Source organism: Panthera leo, chromosome A2 (genome assembly GCF_018350215.1).
Source record: "Panthera leo isolate Ple1 chromosome A2, P.leo_Ple1_pat1.1, whole genome shotgun sequence".
NCBI classification, from domain to species: Eukaryota; Metazoa; Chordata; class Mammalia; order Carnivora; family Felidae; genus Panthera; species Panthera leo.
Genome location: NC_056680.1, coordinates 145,656,478 through 145,682,209, shown reverse-complemented (window position 1 = coordinate 145,682,209; position 25,732 = coordinate 145,656,478). Strand labels below are relative to the sequence as shown.

Below are 25,732 nucleotides of genomic sequence, written 5' to 3'. Positions count from 1 at the left end.
GTACACACACATACGTACACACACACACACACACACACACACACGTGTAATTTCGAGGGTCTAGCATGTACAGTATGATTAAGGGAAACATGTTTTTCTGATGATTTTATTTCCTACCAAAACACACGCTACTAGCATTTTACAGCAAACCAGCTGCTTCTCACCATTTGAAACAATGTGGTCAGAAAACTAATGCAAACACTGCCACTTTGGTTTTGTTTGTACCTTCCAGGTCACATCTACGTACCTCACTTCCTGACACAAACAAGTTTTTACTGTTGTCAGCAACAAAGCCCTAATATAGCTGCGGAAGAGAAAAACTGCATTGCATTTAGCCTCCTGCAAGCATCATCAACAGTTACCGGAGGAATGTAATTCCAGAAAGCTTTAAAGCTGGTGGTGATGGTAATTATGTATCAAATGCCTGATTCTATTTCTGTTATTATTGTTTTGTCATTTCTGTTCTACCCAAGAGCTGGCTGAACTCGCAGAGAGACGAATCCAGTTTTTCTTCTTGACTTGGTACAAAATTAATCAGACCTGATAGAAAACTCATTGCTCTTGGGGAAAATCAAGTAGGAGCCACGAAATGTCATTTTAGCAGAGCGTGGGTTTTGCGACTGTAGGAAAGGATTTGAAGACGCTCCTTCTGTTCGGTTTCCTATGTGACGAGCAAAGGCTACACGCACGCACAGACGCCACAGCTCCCGGATGCTGTGGCTCCCTTATCTGGGCTCCTGCAGCGCCAGAAGCCCCTTCGGGATGCTGCGAGGGGCTCCCGGTGGGTGGTGGTAGGAACGCTGCGGCCGCGGCCACTCCAGCCGCTGCTGCTGTTGTTGCTGCTGCAGTCACGTGGGAGCCCCTTTAAGTTTCCATAGAGAGGCCTCTCCGGTGTCACATGATGGACATGATATAATGAAACAACATTGTGGAGAGGAAAGCATTAGGGGAGCCCACGGCTACGAAAACAAGTGAGTGAGAAGAGGTGGGAGGAAGAGAAACTACGCCACCTCCCCTGCAGCCGAGCCGCACGCAGCAGCCAGCGAGAAGTGGGCGACGCCGGGGGGGAGGGGGGGCAGGGAGACGGGGTCCTCAGCCCCGGCCCGGGGACCCCGCCGCCCACCGCCGAGAGAACAACTTTTAGCCGGCAGCCTCGGCCACCGCCGCACCTGTCTCCGGAGCCTCCATCGCTCCTCGTGACGATCAAAGGGAAATTCTAGAAGAATATGCTCTACAAATATACATGCGCATCATTTTCCTCCTCGCGTCTGGCTCTGGAAGGAGGAAAGAGAAAGGGATTCTAGCGGCAGCGTGCGTTCCGCCCCAAGGTAAGTTGTGGAGGGTGGGGAGAGCCGGCCCAGCGGGACTTTGGGGTGGGAATTTTGTTCCCCGTGTAGCCCTCTCGAGGTGAACGGGGCGTCCCCTCGCTCCTGACGAGGCGGACGGGTCGGATGGTCCAGCAGAAACATTTCCACTGTGGACTGTTATTTCCTCTTTCGCACGCCCGGCGGTCCCACCCTCGGACTCCCCGGGGCCCCTGGCCTCCCCCCGGAAGGGGCGGCAGGTCACGGCCGGGATGTTCGGGAGCGGGGCGAGGGAAGGTAGGGGTTGTGGCGTTGGCCGGGAATGCCGAGGCGGTTTCGCCATGTTTGTGTTGCTAAGAGCACTTTTTTCCCCTTTGAGGTGGCTTGATGCCACATGGCTCCTCCGGAGCCGCTGCCGGGTTGAGAGAGAGAGAGAGCGAGCGAGCGAGCGAGAGTGTGTGTGTGTGTGTGTGTGTGTGTGTGTGTGTGTTTTCAATGTCCGCATTCCAGCTAATGTTGCGCAGATAAAATTCAAACTTGAGGTAAACAGAAGAGGAGGAGGAGGGGGGGGGGGGAGGGAGGGGGAGACTGTTTCCATTTCGAGATCCCACCTCTTCACTCCGCGGAAACCAACATCCCGAATCTGGAGAGCGCTCGCTGGTTTCTCCCACCTACCCCACCTTTGCTGTCGACTAGAAGTCAGGCGGCGAGGGGGAGGGTACTTATGGAGGACGCGGCGTCTGGGTTCAGAAAGGGAAAAACACCCCTGGCACTCGGGCCTGGGGCTACCTCCTCCTTTTCGCCGGGAGGGATGGAGGGTGTCTTGGGATCGCTCTGGGCCTGGGGGACGGGAGGTCGGCGCTCCCGGGCGGGGCGAGGGGGCGCTTGCCCCACTCCCTCCCTCTTACTTTCGGGGACCGGACGGTCTCGCTCCCACCCCACCCCACCCCAGGCGCAGGTTCCTGCAGGCGGGCTGGGTGGGTCTCCGGGCTTCCAGAGGGCTGGTTGCGTAGCAGGTGTGTGGTGGGCATTTCTATTTTGTAAGTCTTGCATTTGGTGGGACGACGTGGATGGACAGAGCTGCGTCTTAATTTTTTTTTTTTTTTTTTTTTTTTGCAAATTAGGGAGAAAAATCAAGACGTTCCACCCCGCCCCTCCTGTTTTAAATACGGATTCAGCTCGAAGCTAGGCTGAAGGGTGAGTGGGGATGTTTAAGGGTGAGGGTGAGCTTCGTCATGTGGAAAACTAGGCTTTTGACAGCTTGTGGCCACCCCCCCCCACCCCCCCGCCCGGGCGGAGTGCGGGCTCGGTGGTCTGACAGGGGTGACGTCCCGCGGGGTGGGAGCAGGCGCAGGGACCCGAAGTGCGCGAGGGTCCGCAGCCCTCGTCGCGGGGGAGTGCCTGGCCACGTGAGGGTGGTCTGCGGAAGCGCCGGAGCCGAGAGATGGGCGTGAAGTGCGTAGCACAGTGGTGCCGGGGGCGGACACGAAACAGCCGTGGGCGGTGGAGCGCGGAGGAGCGGAGACTCGCGCCGGCCCGGCCCCAGAGCCGAGGCGACCGTTTTATTCCGAGCGGCGGCCGGAGCCGGGCGCCTTCCCCGCCGGGCCGGCGTCCCGGGCGCGGGTGGGTGCGCACTTCACGGCCCTCTCCCGGGAGACCGTTTCCGGGCGGGGTCCCCGGCCACGAGCGAGGGCTGTAAACAGGGTGGCGCCCTCTGCCCTCCCGCCCCCGGCCTGCCGGGGCGCGCGGCCGGCGGCGCCCGGAGCGGCGGAGGCGCGGCCGCGGCGCCGGCCAGTGGCGGCGGGGGCGCGCCCGCTCCCCGCCGCCCCCGCGCGCCCCCGCCGCCCCGCCGGCCGGCCTCCTCTGTTTTTGTTTTGATGGAGCCCGCGTGCAGCTGGCGCGTGTCGAGTCACGTGCCAGGGGCGGGAGGGGGCTGGGGCGCGGGAGGCGAGGGCGCGGTGACGCACGCGTCCGGAGGGCCTGCCGCGGGGCTAGGGGCGAGGGGGCGTGTGCCCCAGGCAGATCCCGGTGGTGCAGGGTGTCGAGGCCGCATCTGGTGGGGTTCGTGGGAGTTGATGCTCGGTAAGCCTTATTCGGACGTGGGTGTGAATCCCACTGCACTTCTAGCTCGTCGTCACGGCATCTAGGCGAGCCTCATCTATCCGGGCGGGGGCCCGGCGTGCGCTGGTTCGGTCCAAGATGGAGCAGACCTTACCGGCGTGTGTATTTTCTGCGGGCACGTAGAGACCTGTATGTCGTGCTTAATCCTGGCTGCAAGTTATAAACAACTTGAGAAAGACTCCTATGCGTGGCCCAATCCCAGACTGATTGACCCCAAATCCAAATAGGGCTTGGACGGTAGAGTATTTAGAAAAAAACCTTTCTCCGTGTGTTTGATGCACAGTGAGGGGCGAGAACTTACAGAGGTCGCCGGCTTGATGGCATAGATGTTTGTGAAACGATCTGTAGGGAGGAAATAGTAAAAATAGCTTAAATAGTTAACACGTATTAACACTAGATGGGTCACTGTCTGCACTGTGGCGACGCGGGTATGGATATTTGATGAAACATTGTCCCCATTTTACAGCTGGGAAATTGAAATTCACGAGGAGTGGTAAGAGTTGGTCAGTGATGATACCTGATTAGTACCCAGGGAGGCTGACTCCAGACCTCCTGCTTTAGACCATTGCATATGCTGCATCTGAAATAACACCTTGACCTAAGGGCCATGAATTTGAGTGAATAGGAATACTTACATGTTTGCCCACGATCCCGCGAGTGTATGTGCGTATGTTTATATATATTTTTTTATGTACGAAGTTTTACTGGTATTGTCGGGGGATAGGGGAGAATCACTTGGTGAATTCGTTAAGGCCTATAGGCTACTAATATCTACTAATATTTACATGAAGTTTATTGTGTAGAGAGAGGGATCCGAGTAACGTGAAGAGGACCGATTCTGTGGGAGTTTTTTGTTTTGCTTTTGTTTTGCGGCTTGAACATGGCGTTTGTGAAGTGAAGAGTCTGGAAGGTGCAGATATTTTCTAAGGATTTACATGAGCAGCCACAATAAGCCCCTTCGGTTCTTACTAATGACTGCTGTCTAGTATTGTTAGCTGTAAAGCAGACATAGGCATATTATCAAGTTTTAGGGATTGGTTTTCATGTGGCTTGCAGTTTGGGTTAGAAAAGTTTATAGACCCACTGAGGCAAGCCGGACACAAATATGAGTGTCATGGGTCTGGCATGGAAATGATCTCTCTCCTTCTCCTGTCATCCCTGTCCTTCTTAAGCCACCAAGAACACTTTTCTCCAGCATTGCCTAACCAGTTGTGGTTCATTTGCACAGCTCTGCACAGGTTGTTCCTCTGCTTCTTGAGTACCTGGTTCCAAATTTCCCCTGGTTTCTGTTCAGAAAACATTTAAATACCCTCCCTGTGTCACCGCTGTGTTCTGTATGTAACTGTGTTGCTGCATGTTTTACAACACAGGGTATTTTTGTTTACATGTTAGACACTCTGACTAAATCCAGCTTGTCAAAGGTGCTAATGGTGATTCTTTGTATATCACTGGGACACAGTAGGCATGTAAGTTTACCGTGTGGGTCTGAATTGAATTTGTGTTGCGTTATACGTGGTGTTCGCCTCTGTCACCCATCCTCATTCTTAAATGTCTTCATCTCCTCTGCTGCTAGCTTATTAGGCTCAAAGCACACATCCTTGAACAGAGAATATGGAATACTATGGACACGTTCTTGTGAAAGGAACAGAACCGAAGGAGCAAAATGTAATCAATTTTCACTTGTTTCCGAATTTCATTCCCAGTTGGCTAACTGGACCGCGTGAATTTTCTTGGTTACTCCTGTAAACTGGGACGGATGCTCAACATCCTCACTTTTCAGCTTGTTTAGGAAAGAAGAAAGGGCACTCTGTTATAGATGGACGTATTTTATGTGCCATAGCAGAGTATAGATGCTTAATCACTTTTCATTACACTGTAATTTTTAGATTTAGTATTACCGGGGTATTTATAGAGTAGCATTCTCCCGTAGAGCTTTCTGAGACCATAGACATGAATTTTACTGATATATGTATAATGACTTCAAGTAATAGCCACTAGCCACTTGAAGAGTTTCAATGTGGCTAGTGTGACATAGGAACTGATTGCTAGTTGATTTCAGCGTAAGGAGCCACCACTAGCTAGGGGCAAAGGTATTGGACAGCACAGCTACGGAGGATTCGCTTATGGTTAAGTCTGGGACTTGACAGGTAAACGTTTAGGCTGAAGGTATTCTGCCTTTACAAGAAAAATCTTGATTCATTTCCTAGGGCCTAACACTGTGCTTCTCGTTCATAGATTATAAGGTGTTTACTAGGTGATATTTTCGACCTGTATGAGGTCTTCATATTATAGAGCATTTGTCTGTGTGTCCTGGGAACTTGCCACGTAATTCATGTCATCTCCCTTTTTTTAGGAGCAGAGTGGAGTGATTATGAATAGTTGTAATTATGAGTAGCTACAAGTCAAAGGGATTTGAGCCCTTGACCTGTAAACTGAATGAAAGTCCCATAAGCATAATCATTACTTCTCTAAGATGTGTTGTGAAAAGCAGGCACTGTGTTTGTCCTGCTGACCCTTGTATCCCTGGTGCCTCATACAGTATCTGACACATACCAAGCGTTTATAATTAGTTGTCGAATGGATGAATGTTCAAGTAGGTTAACCCCTCTAATGTGGCTTCAGAAGGTACACGTATAGAGCTGAACAAGAGGCTGAGTACCAGTAACTCCACCGTATTTATGGTTCTTCCAAGGAACGCAGTCTTTCCCAGGACGTTATTGTTCACTCAGTGACTTTGATTTCTTCCCTGTAAGGTATGTAGCAGGACTTGTGATCCTTTATTGATAACACAGAAGTAAAGTCACGAGAAGATTGGTGGTCAGGTCATACAGAGAGAGTTGGAAGCGTAAGTCAGATTGAAGTAGTTCCTTCTATTGCCTTCTGCACTCGTCCCCGATTCTTTTTCAGTGAAATAAACTCATGGCACTGAGCTATGTTAGAAAATTTGGTTTGTAAAGTTGAAGGTAATTATGTATGTTAATAGAGTCTGAAAACAGCTCTGAAAATACATCTAGTATGGCATGACATGGAGAAAAGAGCTTCAACATGAGAAACAGGAACGGAAGCATTTATTTCTTAAATCTCTAAATCTCAGTCTGTGGTAATCCTAACACCCAGGTTATAAATTTCTCAAAGGGAATATTTAAAAACGTAAATAGAAACAGATGTTTAGGTTGTGCAGATAACCACTACCAGGCTTTGAAATATTTATGTCGAAAGGTACTATATACATCAAACATCTGTTCAGAACGAGAGCCCCGAGGCCCACAATTGTAGATTTCATTTCATGTGGTGGGTGCTGTATTGGGGAGTTGATGACGGAGCCCGATATGTGGTCTGGTGCTTGTCGAAGGTGGTGCACAGGCTGCTGTCACGGCTGTGCCTCAGACTTCCCTTCCTCGTGGTGTGAGGTGTGGCTGGGTTACAGGCTCGTCCTCATGCCTAGGACGCAGGCTAGCTTCCTATTTTTCTGCCACTGTGTGTTCCACAAATGAAAACTAAGTTTATACTAGAGTAAGTAAAATACATTTGAAAATGCAAATCTATCATTTAGAAAAGATCACGTGATACATTCCAAGATAAAAACATGAAGTGTATTTTTCGGGGGGGGGGGGGAGTGGGGAGGGGAGGGCAACTTTCCCTTTAGCGATTTCTGGCCTCTTAATCCATGGCTCTTTACACACATTTGGTGTGCGCTTCTTTGAGGTCAGTGGTAGTGGGGGGAAGCCCCAAAACTGTTAACCACGTGTCCCATAAATTTGGGGACCCTTAAAACCAAAACCAAAACACGACTATAACAAGACAAAACTAACCTCTCCTGTCAGCAACAAAAGTTAACCCAAGCAATCAATTAAATGTAAAGGACTGTGAGATTTGAGTTGTGTAGAGGTCAGTAACATGAAGGGTTTTTTTTTTTTGAAGGCATTAAATGTAAATTATTCTAGATAAAAGAATTTATATGTGTTTAACCATGTAGCAATAATAAAAGAATTCATATTGCAGTAGGTCAAGATGGATGTATTTGTCTAGAAGATCCTGTGGGACCACTTCGGATTCAGGTGTGTAGTTAAAGAATCATTTCAGGTTTATTGAGAACTGTCCCTAGTGACGTCGGTCACTAACTTGGTATAATAATTGAGGGAAGTTAACTGGTTTCATTTCTTTTTCTCCTCACTGGGGTGGGTGGATTGGATCACTGGTTCCCAGACTTAGCGTGCGTTAGGCTCACCCAGGGCTTGTTAAACCCAGATTGTCGGACCCCCGGCCCAGAGTTTCTGACTCAGCGGGTCTAAGGTGGGCCTCACGATCTGGAGTTTTTGCAAGTTTCTAGGAGATGCTGTTGCTGGCCGGGACTACATTTTGAGAACCACTGGATCAGATCATCTTTTGTAAAGTTGTATAATCTTGGGCCTGTTTCTTCGTTTTTCAAGTGGCAGGCACCTGTCCTTTGAATTCTGCAGTATCGTGTCCTTTAAAGATTGCTGGATGGCAGACTGAGTTGTAAAAGTTTAAAATGGGTTAATTTAATTTTATGAGAATTCAGGTATTTTGCAAAATCTTTGGATCTGTTCAAATTTAGATTGGGTATTCTCACCCAGCAGTCAAGGTCCCCAGTTAAATTACACTGAAATATTTCCGATGTTATTAAAAGACAACACTGTTCTCTGTTTCTTAAGCCTGAATGTTCTATCAAATATAACCAAGCAACTTATAATAGCTCCAGGATATGATGGAGCACATTACGTAATTGGGAGCTCACTAAATAAAATGGTGTTTATGAGACAAAGCTCCTTTCCGAGTTAAAACTCTGTGAGTTTGGGTTCTTGGTAGATGGATAGCATTAACCTGGACATCCTTCCAAGTTAACTGCTTTAGCAGAAGAGTCACGGCTACAGGAAGGAGATGCTCATTAGGGGATTAAGAGTAAGTTGTCACGGCACGGCCATTCCCTGTCTTGAGGACTTTGGGGAACAGCGGAGGCTCTGCAGTTTGTAAATGAGGAGCATTTAGGGCTAAAATCTGGTAGGACGGCCGTGGAGCCAGGAGATGTCATAAAGCAGCCCTTGCAGGTCACGTGTACGGTTCTTACCCAGAGTGTGTGTTTATTTTTGTGGTGCTGGTGGTGGTGGTAGGGGAAAGTAGTGAAGGGGCTTTGGGGAGGGGTTGGTGGCGATTCTAAGGCATTCTGACAGGTTGTGCTCTGCAAATATTCCATATTAAACTAGACTCCCAGGTGCCAAGAGCCAGATGGACTCACAGTCTGAGGTGAGTTGAAGTGAGGATTGACAGTACATTCTAATGTGAGTGAATTTATGGGAGAAGAAAGGATAGCAAGCAATTTTTTTTTAAATTTTTTTTAATGTTTATTTTTTCTTGAGACAGAGACAGAGTGTGAACAGGGGAGGGGTGGAGAGAGAGGGAGACACAGAATCCGAAACAGGCCCCAGGCTCCGAGCCGTCAGCACAGAGCCCGACGCGGGGCTCGAACCCACGAACTGGGAGATCATGACTTGAGCTGAAGTCGGATGCCCAGCCACTGAGCCACTCAGGTGCCCCAGGATAGCAAGAGTTTTTAAGGGAAAAATCTTACCTGAGAGCGAGGAAATAAAAAAGAAATGGGAGAGGTGTAGGGGATGGCAGGGTAAAAATGAAAGGTTTTAAGTTTTTTAAATGTTCTAAAACTGTGTGTATGTCAAGACTAGTTAATAGCACAGGGTTCTTTGTTAGAAAATAACTTAATGAGTTTTCCTTTTAATTTCCAGTGAATGCTTCAAGATACCACCAGATGCTATTATTTGACTTCTCTCGCATGCCTTTCCAACGTTATGCCCAAGATCCATACAGTGCTTACTTTTTTAGATTGCTTTATGATCGTTAACTTGTTTAAATCAAATTCCTGGAAGGCACACGCAGTGTTTATTATTGGATGTGTTTTATGGATTAGGAAGCAAATCATTTGTGTAGCACAGGCCACAAATCTGGGCGGAGGCCATGAGATCTCACTGCTTTTCACGTCTGCTGGTGTTAATTTTATCTTGAAATTCTCTGTTTTCTAACTGCTTTTATAAAATGATTGAACCTTAAATCTTAAAGTTGAGTCAGCATCCATATAATTGATTTTAGACTGTATTTCAAGGAAAGGGCCTTAGATTTTGATATACTGTTTATTTCTTTGAAAAGGACCACATGTGACTTGCTGCTCGTCATTTCTTGACTTCAGCATCTGTGACATAATCTTCGGAACTAAATCTGTGACACTGGTTTGAATTCTTTAGACTTGAGAGTTTGAGGCTGGGGTTGGCAGTCTCTGTATGACAGGAGTGCTGGGGGGGATGGCCCTTGGACCAGTTTTCACTCAGCAGTGGGAGGTGGGGTGTGCCGCTGTGTTACCTCCCGCCTTCCCCTTCCTCAGCATCTTTTAAAAGCCTCCTGTGCTTCGGGGAGTTAAGACACTTAGTGTTTTTCTTGTATTTAATCACATTAGCACCGGGCAACATCGTCTTTGCCCTTGTCACATGTCTTCAGTTTCCTCTCTTCCAACTTGTGTCACTTCTTTTCTTAGTTAGGCATCTAGCTTCTCAGGATGACTTCTGGTCGGCCAAAGCCCCCCATCTCTGGATTTCCTTCATGATCCTGTCTCCACGTGTTTCTCTTCTTCCTTTCCCTGCCAGTTCTCTCCTTGTGCTGTGGCTGATTTTATTTAGTTTGGTGGAAAGGGTATTAAGGTAGAGTAGTGTTAGTAACTGTAAGGACGATTAGTGGGTACGTGCCCCTTGGGATGCTCTGCTAAGCGCTTCGTGTTCTTCCCACGGGATCCTAGTTCCCACTTGCTACGGTACCGTGGGGGAGAATGTCCAACTCTGTGGCATAGGCTGTCATCTGGAAAACGGGGGCTTGGTGGAGTAAGGTGTGTCTGGCCCTACAATGTTGTGATTGAGTTTATTCACCCTCGAAGGAATACTTCAGCTTTCTGAAAGATACCTGTTACTCAAGACTGGCGTCTCAGTGTAGGGGTGTTGCTGCTCAATCCCAGGAGCAGGATCCAGGACTCCTTATTTCAGACTGCCTGCAGTGTGGCCGGCCTTCTTTTTCCTTCAGAAGCCAGGGAGGAGCCTCAGGGGACCCTTCTCCATACTTGTGCCATCTACAGTAGAAGACCTGAAAACTGAACCTGAACACTCCACTTTGGAAAGGTTGTTGACCCCGATTTGGAAGATTTTGCCACTTCTCATCTCCATGGTGGTGACATTCTGCTTCTGAAGACATCTTTTTTCATTGATGGTTCATTAGGAGAGTTTCTGGGAACCTGCTTAATTCTTCTGTTAATTCTTGAAGAGCTTATTAAAAAACGCTACCTCACAGGTTTTCTCTTGCAAAATTATACGTGGTCTGTGACCTTGAGTGCCTGTTTCCTATTTCTAGGGGAATTTTTGTTAGTACTGAATCTTTCTGTAATGTTCACAGCTACGCCAAGCTACTTATCTGTTCATTGTCAAGGCCACTGACAATTGTTTTGCTGTCTGCTTTCGTATTGATGTATCATGCATTCATTGCACGTATTGTCCATTTTCTAAAAATCTATGATTATCTTTTTTGTTTCTTTATGTTTCCAGAGAGATTAATCATTGCTGTGCTAGGAACACTTACTTACTCAGCTTTGTCTTTCGTGTTGTTCGTATTCCTTCAGCTTTTCCTACTTTTTTAGTTTTTCAAAATTGTATGGTACCTAATTCTTAGAGGCTCTATCCCAAAGGAATTTGTGAGGACTCTTTGAATTTTAGGGATTACTGCCCGAGGATGCAAGTATTTGGTAGCAACAAGTGAAAAATATCTTCTTTTAAATTCACTTATTTTTTTGAGAGAGTGAGAGTGCATGCACATACACGGGGGAGGGGCACAGAGAGAGGGAGAGAGAGAATCCCAAGTAGGCTTCACACTGTGAGTGCAGAGCCCCACGCGGGGCACCGTCTCACGGCCTTGAGATCAGACCTGAGCTGAAATCAAGAGTCGGATGCTCAACTGACTGAGCCACCCAGGCACCCCAAGTGAAAAGTCTTTTTAAATAGAATGCTATTCATAGGCTTTCTTTGGACTTTATCTTTAAAATCTGTGGTCTAGTTGATTATGCCTTTTAGTTGGTTTGTGAACAGTTAACTGTGGTTGCTGTGTTTATAAGCTTCTCCTATTTTCATGGCAAAAGGTATAAAAATCCTGTTTTTCTCCCACCCTTAAAGGGTTCAAAATTAAAATTCTTTCTGCTACAAATTTAATTCTTCTGAAAGGGAACATAGGAGTTTGCTCTTTGCCATTTATATTTGTTACTACCTAACTAGTAGTTTGGAACAAAGACTTTGTAGGCTTAGTGAATCAGTATGCTGTTCAGTCCTTTCATATCAGCTACAGAATATTTTTCAGTAGTAGCAGAAACAACAGAAATATCCCAACAACAGATTTGCTTTAAAAAGATTTTTAAATGTTTATCCAGATAAGAAATGCCTCCCCATAGCTGAAGAACATTTGCTCCTATGTGTGTGGGGTGGGGATGGGAAAGTGGTGGTGATGGTGGTGTCCTGGCTTATCCTGGGCTCATTCTGTGTCTCATGGTCCCAGCCCCTTAACCCCAGGAAGGGCCCAGCAGTTTTAGAGGACATTGGCAGTGGGACCCCGAGAGGGACTGGCAACGCCCTTCTCCTTACTGCGTTTCGTTCTTGTTTTTGCAGGGTACTCGTTGTTTGAAAGCACTGAAATGCAATTGTATAAGTACACATATTGCTTGCTTACATCTTTTTGGATCATTGTGCTCTTTTGGAGTTAAGGGATCTAAACTCTGGGAAGATTACTAATTAGGAACAGGTCAGGTCCTGGACATTCCTGGTAAAATCCAGTGTATTTTGGATTGCAGCACTTTTCTGTGTTACTTTTCATGCATTGGAATCCTCCTAATCCTGGACCTGGAGTCTAGGAGCAGGCCCTAGTTAAGTATGTCCTCTCTGGGCAACTTTTGTGTCCAAAAGTAAACCAAAGAAAACAAACAAACAACGCTTAAAGATGTCTGGGATCCGTCTGAAAGTGTTGTGTGATGTTGTCACACCATGGCCTTGGGATACTGACAAGCCATTTTCGGCCATTCCTCTCCTTCTTGTTTATTCTTTTTTTCTTCCTGTGTTCTTTACTGTCTTCACTTCTTTCCCTTTTGTCCCCCCCTCTTTGGGTTCTTTTCTGTTTCTTCTGTTCTTCCTTTCTCCTTTCCCTTTGCCATTCCTGGTATGGATAGCCTAGTGACGCCCTGAAGTTACTGTAGGCATTTTTTTTTAACCTAATGGCAGCCCAGAGCTAAATACAAGTTTTCCTCTACGATTCTGTGCTGATGCAAACGATCTCTGAAGAGTTTCATATGTTTATATAGCATATTCTATGTTGAATGGAAAATATTATGTGAGCTATATTTCATATGGATGTTCAGATTTTGTGCTCAAGGACATTCTGCCAAAATTTAGGTAATAGTAATCATACAGATAATGAACTTCAGGATTCTTTCTATTTATGAAATTGTTGGTAAACGGCGATGTTGTCTGAGTTAACATAATGATTTTAAATTGCTTAAGCTTGGGGTAGTTGGGTGGCTCAGTTGGTTAAGTGTCCGACTTTGGCTCAGGTCATGATCTCGTGGTTCGTGAGTTCGAGCCCCACGTCAGGCTCTGTACTGACAGCTTGGAGCCTGTAGCCTGCTTCAGATTCTGTATCTCCCTCTCACTCTGCTCCTCCCCCACTCGTGCTCTGTCTCTCAAAAAATAAATAGACGTTAAAAAGAATTTTTTTTTTTAAATTGCTTAAGCTGTAACAAAGTTTGGTGAAAAAATGTGACAGTCGAATGGGTTGTAAATACGCGATGATTACTTATGCCATTCTCAAGGGATCAGAGTATATTCTAGTTCCAGTGGCTTCACAGCTGATTGAATGCCTCTTCTTATTTTATAAATAAGGCAGCTTACTTAATTTTACACGGCTGGTTAGTGGCATAGATGACCACAGTTAGGTTTTCCACTTCACTATCCACCCTGCTTTTTTGGACAGAAAGTTTAATTTATGAAATTTCGAGGTAAAATGGGCAGAGAAGCCTGAGAAGAATGTACACTTTCTAAACCTAGCTTGGCTTGAATTTATTAGTTATGAGGTTTTGGATGAGGTGATTAACTTCTCTGGATGCCAGGTTTTGGACGGATGTACTTGAAGCTCCCCTCCAGGACGGTGACTTGTACTCAGGTGAGAAAAATGAAAGAGACACAGGTTTTCTTGTCGTGCATTTCCGCGATTTCCGTGTGTGTCTTATTTCAAGTAGATACTGTCCCCCCCCCCCCCCCCCCCGCCCTGCTTTTTTTGGTAGGTATCACTCGTGTATTTTCTTGTCAGTGAATCAGCTTTTCTAAGGATATTGTGGTTGCCTCTGTATTCAGGTGTCTCCAGCTTCATCTTGGTTAACTGAAGTAAAAACATTTAGAGGCAGGTCTCTCCTAGTTTCAAACTGGTGGAAGGGTACCATATGGGATATGCATAGGTGGATACCTAAGAGGTGCCTTATTCAAATTGTTTGTAGTTTCTTACGGTGTTAGAAAGTAATGTCATGTAAATAAGATATAAGAGAATTTGGCTCTTCTGGTTTCTAGAGTTGCTTTATTTGGGATTGTGGAACAGGTTTTTCCATTCTTAGTAGGATAACCTGGCATTGTTTGTGTCAGAGAGAAGACAGTTGTGACAATCTCGAAGGATAGGAAAGATGAGAGGAGTTGAAAGCCTTGGAGAGAAAGATGAGGCGGCTGGAGTGTGACCGTGAACTCTGATCCCCTTCCCTCATTGCTTAGAAGCAGTTACCATGCTCTGCTTTGCCTAAAGAAACCCCTTGTTTCAGTTAAACACTTTGGAACGCCTCTCCTGTGCATCACATCGAGCTGGGTGCGAGGGGAATTACAAAAGAATTATCCATGAAGACTTCTTCCTCTAGATGTTTACCCTCCAGCTGGGTCTCTGATGCATAGGCCGTGAAAGGAGTGGGTGAACGTCTCAGTGCCCCAAGAGTGGTGGAGGCAGGAGAGAGAAAAGAGTGCAGAAGTAGGGAAAGACCCTGGGGAGCCATGCAGTTGCAGCAGCCTGAAGCCCTGGTAGTTAAGGACCCCTAGAGAACTCGTTTGCATATTCTTTTGCCCGAGAGTGCAGGGATGCTGTCGGGCTAGGTTAGGACCCAGGGTTGGGTGTTGGGGAATGACCGTTGCGTGTTTTCAAGTGGCAAACAAGGAGACCCTGTGAAAGTACCAGAGCCTTTTTACCCCATCTTTTTATTTTGAAAGCTTGAAACCTTTAGCACAACAGTCCCGTAAGCACACATACATCCTTGTAGATGAAACAGTCGTTAACATTTTGCCGTGCTTTCCCTCATGCTCACTGTATGTGTGTCTTTTGAATCAAATGTGGTAAGTAAATTTATGTTTGCCTCACCACTTGAATATAAGTTTCAGATACCATGACATTTCACCTCTAAATACCTGCTAAAGGGGACCTTCTTCTAATTAAAGCTAATAACCGCACTACAATGATCACACCTAAGAAGTTTAGCATTGATATAATAACATGGTCAAATATATACAAAATATTTTAATTTGGGAGTGGAATGTGTATTTATTTTTGTTTTTAAAATCAGGAAGACTTATCTGGCACAGTGTGTGTTGAATGAACTGGTGGGGCAAGACACAAACTGGTTTGTACATATTTAAAAAGTCACGTATAGTCATAAAAATAGAAAGACGTTCACTATTTTCTTGAATATATTCATGATCTATTCATGATACAATCTTAAGTAAGAACAAGACATGGGAGAGTGTCAAAAAGAGAATTTATAGGGGCTCCCGAGTGGCTCAGTTGGTTAAGTGTCTGACTCTTGATTTTAGGTCAATATATGTAATTTACATTGCATATATACATATGCTGCCTTTGATGATAAAAGAGAAGTGTGTTTAAAAAGCTGCTAAGAGAAAATGAGTGTTTAGGAATAATGTCTTTTTTCTTTAAAGGCAGATTCTTGGGTTTTATTGCTGATTGTATGAAGGTTAACAACCTTTTTGAGAATATACCAGAAATCTGTTTTATTGGTAAATTTTTTCCATTTGATAGCAATTTGATTATTTCATGTGATGATTTTTATAGAATCGTATAGTGAATTTGTGTGATACTTATCTTTAAAAAATAACTTTTTTTGCAATGTTTTGAAATACATTGCATGAAAGGTTAAAATTAATTTTGGAGTTAACTCAGCCACAGTTTATTTTCTGTTGTTGTATGATTAACAAAGTTATTGATTGGTACTTAGTGCCTTTTTCTTTTGAAGGCCAGTGTTTATTAATTAGTGAGTGTTGAATTGCTCCCAGTGTCCATTAGGCATCCTGTGGTTAATAAAGACAGATAGCCTGCTCTTGATAGATGCTTCTGGAAAGTTAACTTGTCAACAGTGGTAGTTAAATTCCTGTCAGGGAGGGAAGCCCCTGATTGCTGGGACAAGCCTTCAAGAGGAAAGGAACTCCAGGCTGCTTAATCAGGCACCTAGGGTGTGACTTTGCAGATGAAGAAATCTGATTTTGCTAGTTCATTCAGAGTTGATGGGGAATGTGAGACTGAATGAAGCCTGCCAAACAAGCTTACAGGAGACTGAACTTCCATGTGTTAATTTGCAGTGGGAGATGTACTATGGCCAGCTGTAAATTTGTTGAAAGGATGACATTTGGATCATAACTTTACTTGGTGAACATAGAAATAAGATGGGGGGGCAAATTAGATATTTTCAATTGCTATTTCCATCAAGTCATTAGAATTTGATAGAGGACTTTTCATTTATTTGTTACCCCAGGGGCTATTCTGCTTAGAAACTGGGGCCTGGGGTACCTGGGTGGCTCAGTTGGTTCAGTGTCTGGCTTTTGATTTTGGCTCAGATCATGATCCCAGGGTTGTGGGATCGAACCCTGTGTTGGGCTCCATACTTGCTTAAGATATGCGCCGCCCCCCCCCCCCCCCCCCCAAGCTTCAGAGTCTGGGTGGCTCCGACTCTGGATATTGGCTCACAATCTTTCAGTCCTGGGATGGAGCTCCGCTGTTGCTTGGGATTCTCTCTCCCTCTCTCTTCCTCTCCCCCGGCTTGGGTGCACACTTGTGCACTCTTGTTCTCTTTCTCTCTCTCTCAAAAATAAATAACCTTTAAAAAAAAAAAAAAAGATTCTCTCTCTCCCTCTGCCAATCGCACATGCGCGTGTGCACGCGCGCGCTTGCTCTCTCTCTCTCTAAAATCAACAACAACAACAAACCCAAAACAAAACTGGGGCCTAAAATTAGAGCCTCTTTAGTATAGTGTGGTGCTAGATAAGAACAGGATGAATTCTTTTCCAGTTCCCTTTGTAATCAGTTACCAAAGGCCCCATAGCCTTATTTATGCCGGGTACATTATAATACAGTAGGGAGACAATAATAATAGTGAGTGCTTAGCACGTGTTGGGCATTTTACTAAAATATTTTTCTTCTGTAATTCCATTAATCCCATAATAGCCCTAGGAAATAGGCACTATTATCATTCCCACTTCATAGACGAGAAAATCAAAGTTTAGGAAAGCTTGGGGCTTAGAGCCCAAGTTCCAAGCCAGGTGGCCTGACTCTGGAGACGCTTACGATCTTAGCTTATGATAGAATTTCTTTTGCACATTGCAACTTCTTTCCAGTTGTGTTTTCCTTAGGATATAGCGTGGTCATTTTGAGACCCCTTATCTCCCAAGTGAACACGTAGGAAATGTAGTTAATGTTAAAATATTTAAGCACTAACTCTTAGGGTAGTTTTGTTTTTTTTTTAAGATGCTGATTTTAATCTATGATAATTCTGAATAGTTTCATTTGGAGGATGGACCATTAAAAATTTAAAAGGTTGCAAAACCCCCCAAACATAATGCAAAGAACAGCTATTTTTAGTTCACCTGTTAACATTTGGTGCCTATTTTCTTGCTCTCTGTATTTATGTATATATGTGTGTGTTACATGTATATTTTTTTTTCTCAGTCGTTTGGGATGTTACATATTGCATGACCCTTTATCTCTATTTCAGTGGGCATTTCCTAAGAACAGGGATTTTTGGTTATATACAGTTACTACCTCATAAATTTATGTTGTTAAATTAGTTTCATCTAATCTGCTATACATATTGTGATTTTATCAGTTATCCTAATGAGGTCCTTTTTAAAATATATTTTCTTAAAGTTTATTTATTTTGAGAGAGAGAAAATGGAGGAGGGGCAGAGAGAGAGGCAGAGAGAGATAATCCCAAACAGGCTTCACGCTGACAGCTCCAGGCGTCAACTCATGAATTGTGAGATCATGACCTGAGCCCAAGTCGGACGTGCAACCGACTGAGCCACCCAGGTGCCCCCTAGTAAGGTCCTTTGTAACATTTTTTCCCCCTGTGGTAGGAGATCCTGTCTAGGGTTATATGTCGTATTTAGTTGTCGTATCTGTTTATATCCTTTAATTTGGAATATTTCTACAATTTTTTTGTCTTTTTTTAGATTGACATTTTTGAAGAAGATAATCATGCCTGTCCTTTTTTTTTTTTTTTTTTTTTTTAATAATAGAAATTTTTTCATTGTGTGTTTGTCTGATGTTTCCTCATCTTTAGAATCAGGTTATGGGCCAGAACTTACCTTTTCCCCTTCTTAATAAGTTTATCGTTTTTAAAAATCAGGAAATTAACACTCACTTAATAATATTATCTAAGTACAGACCTTACCAGATCGTATGTTACATCTAGTCTTATTTTATCTGGAACGGTTTCCCTGTCTGACTTTCATGGCATTGACATTTTTGGAGAGTATTAGCCAATTATTTCTAGAATGTTCTTCAATTTTGGTTTGTTTGAAGTTTCCTCTTGGTTAGAGTCAGGTTTTGCACTTTTGGCAGAAATGCTGCACAAGGGACATTGTGTTTTTCTCAGTGCGTCATACTTGGAGTCACATGATGTCTGTCCCACTGCTGGTGATACTCATTTTGCTTATTTGGTTAAGGTTCTGTCTGTTAGGTTTGCCCAGCGTAAAGCTACTCTTTCCCTCTTTACAGACAATAACTATCTTGTGGAGTGATGTTTTTAGTTAATGTCCTAATTACTCCTCAAACTTTTACTCATAGGCTTTAGAATCCTTGGGTGACTCTTGCCTGAACTGGTTATTCTTATGATGCCCACTGGTGATTTAACATGCCATCATTCCCGGGGCGCCTGGGTGGCTCAGTCAGTTGCGCGTCTGACTTCAGCTCAGGTCATGATCCTCACGGTTCGTGAGTTCGAGCCCCGTGTCGGGCTCTGTGCTGATAGCTCAGAGCCTGGAGCCTGCTTCAGATTCTGCGTCTCCCCCTCTCTCTGCTCCTCCCCCGCTCGTTCCCCCTCTCTCTGCTCCTCCCCCGCTTGTGCTCTGTCTCTCTCTCTCCTTCAAAAATAAATAAAAACATTAAAAAAAAATGCCATCATTCCTTCATTTATTTTTTTCTTCCACAAAGAAGAGTGTTCCCTTAACTCTTGTTTATTTATATTGGTGTTGACTCATGGATTTTTACTGTATTCTTATTTTATATTATCCTTACTTACTGCGTTGCTCAAATTGTTCTGGATTTGGCCAGTGGGAGCTCCTTCACGCAGGCTCCTAGGCCCTTTTGACACTGTCATTTTTGGGCACATCCTTCCTTTCTGGCACAGAATAGTCCTTGTGTACTTTCTCCGGGTCAGCCCTGGAAGTGGCCACTTCTCCATTCTTCCTGTATGAGAATCCCTGTTTCTCCAAAGCATAACTGTTTGCTTTTTGCCGATGTGGTGGGTGAGCAATAGCAATTCAGTGTAGTTTTAACTTCTGTGTCTTTTACGAATTGAATTGGACGTCTTTTCCTGTGTTTAAGGGGTATGTATGTGTATGTATATGTGTGTGTGTAATCATGTTTTTGGCCCATGTTTCTGCCAAGTTACTAGTATTTAATTCTTCAATTTCAAGAGTTCTTTATATATTATGATATTAGCCCTTTATCTCATTTTATTTATTGTCTTTGGTTAATGATGTTTTTTTCTTGTCATGCAGATTTTATTAAACATTTTGGTGTAAGCGTATTATCAGTCTTTTCTTGCAGTCTACCTGATTTTGAGTCATAGTTAACATTCTTTTCCTTAGATCATCGTTAGAGAAGATTCACCACTTTTTCCCCTGTAGTACTTGGATAGCTTCATTGTTTTACATTTAGATCCCTGATTCATTTGGAGTCTGTTCTTGTGCGTGGTATGAAGTATGGGTCTAATTTTATCTTTTTCCAGATGGCTAACCAATTGTTTTAACCATTTATTAAAAAGTTAGTTTTTGCCCCAGTGATTTTTAGATGGTCCCTTTATCACACACAGTATTAAAGTTCCATCTGAACTTGGGTCTGTTTTTGACTTTTTGTATTACCACACTGATTTGCCTGTCTACTCATGGGTCAGCAACACACTTTTAATTATAGAGTCTTCAGAGTATAATTTAATGTCTGTAAGGACCAGTCCTCTCCTCTAGCATTTTAGCGTTTTCCTGACTGTTCTTGCACATGTGTTTTTAATATGAGGTTCGGTATCAATCGTTAGCTTCATTTAGAAGAATTATTGGTATATTTGTGGGGATTGCATTAAATTTATAAATTAATTTATAGCAACTTGACATTTTTGATACTGACTTGTGCTGTATGCCCAAATAAGAAATGTCTTTCTATGTGTGAAAGTATGTGCCCTTTTAGGAATGTTTGAAAGTTTTTCTTGGATGGGTTTTATACCTTTGTTGTTAAATTTATTCTTAAATATCTTACTTCTCTGTGAAAATTGTTTTTTTTTTTTCCACTTACTATATCATGGAGATCTGAACAGTCATGTCAGTACGTGTAGACTTATTTTGTTTTTTAAAATGGGTTCATGGTAGTGTACTGCACCCTAATTTCATTTAATTTTTTCTCTATTGGTGTATTTTATGTTGCTTCTGATTTTTTCCTATTACAAACAGTTCTGTGGAGAACATATTTCTACCTATGTTTTGGCTCACTTGTGTTACTATATCTGTAAAATAGATTCCTAGAAATGGAATTGCTTATTCTTAGGCCATGTAGAATTTTTTGGTAATATATTCTACCACATTATCCTCTCACATTATTTGACACTTTTTAAAAAATTTATTTATGAGAGAGAACACTCAAGGGGGAGGGGGTAGGGAGGGGAGACGGACGAGGATCTGAAGCAGGGTGCCCGCACTGACAGCGGCGAGCCCGCTCTGGGGCTGGAACTCCGAGCCAGGAGATGATGACCTGAGCTGAAGTCAGATGCTCACCTGACTGAGTTACCCAGAGGCGCCCCGATGTGACACTTTCTAAGTCAAGTAAACTTTTATTGTATATGTCAGTTGTTAAAGGACATTCTGGGGCGCCTGGGTGGCTCAGGCGGTTAAGCATCTGACTTTTGGTTTCGGCTCAGGTCATGATCTCAGGGTTCACGAGTTCAAGCCCCATGTTGGGCTCTGTGCTGACAGTGCAGCTCCTTCTTGGATTCTCTCTCCCTCTCTCTCTGCCCCTCTCCTGCTTACTTGCTCTTTCTCTCTCTCTTTAAATAAAGAAACTTAAAGAAAAAAAGGACATTCAGAACTTTTTTTTTGAAAGAAGCTCCATGAGAGTTAATTCTAAACAAAAGTTCTATGTGTGTATTAGTGCGGGGAATATAAACATTGCAGAATTATGATTTCTACCTTGAATAACTTACAGTTTTGGGAATCACATGTATATTTATTTGTATGCGTTAAAAGTAGAGCCATATCTTTGGTAGGTGGACTTTGAATGGATCCTAAGAGGAAGTGTTGAATTTAGTTTAGTGGAGAGGATCAAGGGCATTTCACGTGGGTATAGCTCAGGCTAACGTAGAAGCACGATCTTGCCGTCACCTGTGAGGTCAGTGAAGTCCCTGGTGTCAGGCTGAAGCCGTGCGTTTGTATTCAAAAGTAGGGTGGGGTGGCCCGCGGAAGGCCTTGAGTGGCCAGGGTTTAGATTTGATCCGCTCGGCAGTAGAGGCCTCCTGACTTGGTCATCTATTGCCGTGTAACAAAGTACCCCTCATGGTAGTGGCGTTGGACACCGGTAAACATTTATTGTCTCTCAACGGTTTCTGTGCATCTGGGGTTTGGGAGCGGGGAGCACTCTTGCCTCATTCCCCTCCTTGGAAGTGAGCAATAAGTTCAGCCCACATTCCGGGGGAGGAGTGCTAAGTTGCACGTTTTAAGGAGAGGGGTGTCAAAGACTCTGGGAACACACTTCGAAACCACCATGCTGTGTTGTGAAGAAGAGGGGTGGTGGTATGATTTTGACACTGAAAAAAACCATCCTTTCTAGTGGAAGATTAATCTGGTGACAGTGTGAAAGATAAAGGGAGGAATGGTAGATGGGAGTGAGGTGATCCAGCAGGAAGGTGCTGATGAGGAAGGAGAGGTGGGACCACATCTGAGGGATGAGCAAAATGAGGACAGAGAGGAAGATGGGAGTCGAGGTGGCCCTAGGGCTTTCAGATCTGCATAAAGATCCCACGTAGTTACTGGAAAGAGAAGCCAGATTTAAGGGGGTACTTGTTTGGTTTTAGACACTCTAGGCAACATTGCTAAGCAGTTGAGGGAACCAGACTCCTGTTGAGATGTCCAACCAAAGAGGGAGGGTTCATATCTGTCACCCAGAAGTGATGGTTAAATTTCTCAAGGGAGGAGTACGCAGGGAGGCCAGAGTGCCGCGACCAAGCCCCGGGGCGGCCGTGGCTCAGAGTACCGCCAGCCAGACAGCTGGATCTGCCCTGTGAGAGACAGAGGCCCCTGTTCGTGGGCACAACAAAACAAGTGGAGAAGCAAGAACTTCAGATGTCGCAGGATCTGAAGAGAATGGTGTTTGAAATGAATGCATTTGCCTGTGAGATGATTAGAGGTGACAGCAGTGTAAGTGGAGTAGAACAATTTTGGAAATTGGATTATAACATTTAATTCGATGATTAACTTTTTAAAAAGTGCTCGAGGTAGGAGGATGAATGGCTGGCATGCCTGCAGATTTTGAGATGTTACATGCTTCTTGCCTCCCTTTAGCCCCACCATCCCTCCCTGGAATGGTTCTCAGTGCTTGGATTGAGGGATGAAGTAGGATTTTACCCCACTTGCGTCCAGAGAATCTTTAAACTGTAAGTGAAGTCAGCTTAGTCTAGAATTCTTTCACTTCACCTGCTGCTTTTAACTATTCTCACCTGTGCTCTTGCCCTTCCTCCCTTCCTTGTCCTTCCTTTTCCTTCCCCTGGTTTGTATGACTTCTGAGATCAGATCCCAGACTTGAGATCATCCCCCTTTTCCTCTCCCTGACTCCCCAACTTGGAGAGTGATTCTACTTCTCATGTTTTGTTAACTGAACTTGCAGGCAGGCAGGCAGGCAGGCAGGCAGTTAATGCATACTAGATATGATTAAAATTAGTAACTGACAGATGTCAGTACTGAATTGAAAATGATTTTTACAATTCAGTGTAGTATCTGTACATGTACAGTTTTCAAATTAGTGAAATACTTGTCAACAAAAACATGAAAATATTCTTACAGTCACTTGGTGTGACAGTATATTTCAAGATTTCTGTAAGGATTTGAGATTAATGGACCAAGAAATTGTGTAGTGAAATACTGACAAAGCTATAAAAAAGTAAATTTGAGTTTTCTCCACTACATGATATGATTATTATTTAATTTTTTCTGGTAGTGTTACTTTTCTTTTAAGAAAACTTTGGAGTTGCCTGGGTTAAGTGTCTAACTCTTGATTTTGGCTCAGATCATGATCTCACGACCGTGTTGGATTCCATCTGCACTGAGGGTGCACCTGCTTAAGATTCTCTCTCTCCCTCCATCCCTCTCCCTGCTTGCGCTCTCGCTCGCTCTCTCAAAAACCAAAAAGTAAAGAAAAACTTTGGTTTCACTGAAGACTTCAAGAAACTAAACAGAAAAGCTATCAACCATCATTCCAAATTAAAGAGTAGACTTTTTGCTGTGAAAAAAAAAACACAAACTATTATTGATCAATTCTTTGTAGCAAAAAAGATAGCATTGTTCTCAGTCACATCATCTTTGAATGAATAGGGCAGCACTGAGTGATGTAACTTGGCTCTGCAGAATGCATAGAAGGTGAGCCGGGGAGAGACGAAAGGGGCTGGGGGGACAGTGAGCCCAAGTCGTAGGAGGGAGGGGAGTCTGAGAGACGTTGGTGTGGACAGCACAGGTAACAAGGGGCAATTGAAGGAGGCACGGACAGAGAAGCACTGCCATGAAGGTTCTTTCATGAAAATTTTTTTAAGATTTTATTTTTAGGTAATCTCTACACCCAGTGTGGAGCTCGAAACTACAACCCCGAGATCAAGAGTCGTATGCTCCACCACCTGAGCCAGCCAGGCGCCCCTCATGAAGTTTTTTATTACACATATTAAGCTTTTCCTGTGTGTCGGGCGGGCGTGTGAGAGAGGGACAGGGAAAGAAGAGGGAGTGAGAAGGGGGTGTCAGGAGAGCGAAGATTTGTTTGTCTTCACAATTAAGGGTCTGGATATATTTGCAAAGATTATGTCATGACTTTTACTATTTGCACTTGGACAGCTGTCAGAAGGTTAATGTGGTTAATTGATGCAGTTTCCTTTTCCTGTCTCCCACTTGTCCTGTCCTCGCCTCTTTGCCTTATCTTTGCTGAGGCTCGTTTTAGGCACCATCAGTCCTAGAAGCTTTCTTCAGTGGCTGCTTCCATTCCCAGTGCCCAATACTTGCTGGGCTAAATGTCTCCTCCATGCCCCTTCTCCAGAATGTCTTGGGAATCACTCCATCACTGGGCTTCTATGGCATGTTATGTGAATATCTGTTTTACGTTTCTTTTCTTCACTAGACTGGGAGTTCCTTAGTGGAAGGGGTCAGTTCTTACTCACCTGTATATCTTCCCATCTAACAAATGTTAATTGAATGGACAAATGAATGATTTTCCCATGCTTTGTAGTAGACACACTCCCCACCATCCGTCAGTGTGCAGTGATGTCATTGAGCTTTGATGGTTGGGAGATCCATGGCTACGGAGATAGACCACTTGAGCCTTAAAGAAATCAGGATGGACTGAAAAATAAGTAAGGTGGAGTTTCTGATCTAGAGATGCTCCACTAAGAAGGATTGAGCGATGGCTGGGAGCAGGAAACAAATTATGCAGTGCTGTGTGGGTGTCCCTGGAGAGACCTCATATGCAGGCTGCTCTGGAAGCCTGTGATTAGTTCATCCCGGGGAGGTCCTGGGAAGACCGGCATTTGACTTGAGTCTTTGAGTATGTGGTTGCTCACCAAGTGGAAAAGGAGGAGCATGTGCCAAGCTGTAAAGGTATGAGGATCATTTTCTGAGGAGTTGAGAGGAAGTTTGAGGTTCCCGGGAGTTGGGGAATGGGAATGTGGCGGGAAGTGAGATCAGGAGGTGCCGCGTGTGTAATGATGACGTAGCTGGTCTTTACTCTCTTGGCTGCGGGGACCATTGAAGGCTTTAAAATCAGAGGAGCGGCACGCATTCGCGTTTTAGAAAAATGCCTGGCAGCAGGGTGAAAATTGGATGGGAAGGGAAGAACTAAAGTGGATACGCTGGTTAAGAAACAGGTGCAAGAGTCCAGGTGTGCGGGATGAAGGGCCCGGATTAAGGCATTGTAGCGGAGGTGTGGAGAGAAGGCAGTGCACGTGTGGCGTATGATGTGGGGAGGCAGGATTTACGACCTGTTTGTTGAGCTACCCGCGTGGAAGAATAGACAGTGGTTGTAGGTTTCTAATCCTCCAGCCCCTGGCTGGGAAAGTAGAAAGGGAGCATTGGGGTTGGTTTTGGACATTTGAGAATGGGACATCCAAATGGTGATAACTAGCAGACCGTTCGGAATGGTCTCCCAAGTTGAGGAGCAAAAGCTGCAGAGTGTGGAGTCACGTGTGTGGAAGGGTGTGATTACAAAGGGAGAGCTAGCCGAGCAGTGAGGGAAGGCCAAGCAAAAGACCCGGGACACTGTAACATTTAAGGGCATACTCAGGGGAAGGCCATATAAGAACAGATTCCAGACGGGAAGTAGTCAACATCAAATGCCACCAAGAGGTTAAGTTGGGATGAGAAGTAAAATGAGGCCATTGGGTTTGACCAAATCAGAAGCTCTCAATGAGAAAAATTGTAATAACCGGCATTAGAAACTTC

The 25,732-nt window shown here is 44.5% G+C and overlaps 1 long non-coding RNA gene across 1 annotated transcript in view; it reads left to right on the top strand.

Moving 5' to 3' along the window:
- Positions 1-412: 412 nt before the first annotated feature.
- The window catches only part of LOC122211606, a 49,056-nt gene continuing 23,736 nt past the window's right edge, over positions 413-25,732 (top strand). The window contains exons 1-2 of the long non-coding RNA XR_006198737.1: positions 413-1,328; positions 2,429-2,501. This is a non-coding gene — a long non-coding RNA (uncharacterized LOC122211606). The remainder of the gene's footprint in view (positions 1,329-2,428; positions 2,502-25,732) is intronic.